This window comes from Chrysochloris asiatica, unplaced genomic scaffold (assembly GCF_000296735.1).
Source record: "Chrysochloris asiatica unplaced genomic scaffold, ChrAsi1.0 scaffold00027, whole genome shotgun sequence".
Taxonomy (NCBI): Eukaryota; Metazoa; Chordata; class Mammalia; order Afrosoricida; family Chrysochloridae; genus Chrysochloris; species Chrysochloris asiatica.
The window spans coordinates 20,282,393-20,283,444 of NW_006408545.1; positions in this window are offsets into that span (position 1 = coordinate 20,282,393).

A 1,052-nucleotide genomic window follows, 5' to 3' on the forward strand; every position below is an offset into this window, starting at 1 on the left:
TTGGAAGAAGTGCAGCCAGAGTGCTCCTTGGAGGCCAAGATGGCCAAGCTTTGTCTCATACTTCGGACATATTGTCAAGAGGAACCTCTCGCTGGAGAAGGATATCATGTTTGGTAGAGTGGAGGTTCAGAGAAAAAGAGGAAGACCCCCAGTGAGATGGATCAGCCAAGTGGCAGCATCAATGGGCTCAAGCGTGGCAACGATTGTGAGGTTGGCCCAGAATCTGTCAGTGTTTCGTTCTGCTGTGCATAAGGTCATTATGAGTTGGCACTGACTTGATGACACCTAACAAGAACAACAAAAATATTTTTGCTCATGGATTCCTTCAATATTGCAACTGGAGAATTGTGTGTATATGTTTCAGGTCTTTGATTTTGAGAAATGCTGAATGGTTTTTTCCCTTTTGTTTTTCTAAATCCTGGTCTTTGCGCATTTCATTATAATACTTTGTCTTCTCAGTCTGCTCTTTCAAGTCTTCTGTTCAGCTCTCTACTTATCATTTCTTCCTTTTACTTTATTCAACATTTAAGGGCAAGTTTCAAAGCCTCTTATGACATTCATTTGGGGCTTTTCTGTCTTTCTTATCTTTTAGCTGACCTTTTGCTTTCTTTATCTGAACTTCAATTATTAGTGTTCAGTGTGTCAAATTCTTGAGATGGTTGCTAAATTCAGATGGAAATACACTCAAGGTTATCCTTTGGCTTTTGTGGACTTGTTTAATTTTATTCAGCTTCAACTTGAACTTTAATATGAACAATTGATGGTTTGTTCTGCAGTTGGTCCCTGGCCTTGTTCTGACTGATGATATTGAGCTTCATCTCTTATCCAGTGAGGTCCATGTTTATGGTCACCATTTATGCTGTTGAAAAAAAGTGTTTGTAATCAATAAGTTTTTGGTCTTGCAAAATTCTATCATGCAATCATTCCCACCCCCTCCACACACAGAGTAGACAGGGATGGGCAACTTGGACATTGGCTACCCAAAATGGGGGTTGGGGGGCTACAAAGACAAGAAGTGACTGGCTTACAAGCTTTCAAGAGGGAACCTAGTT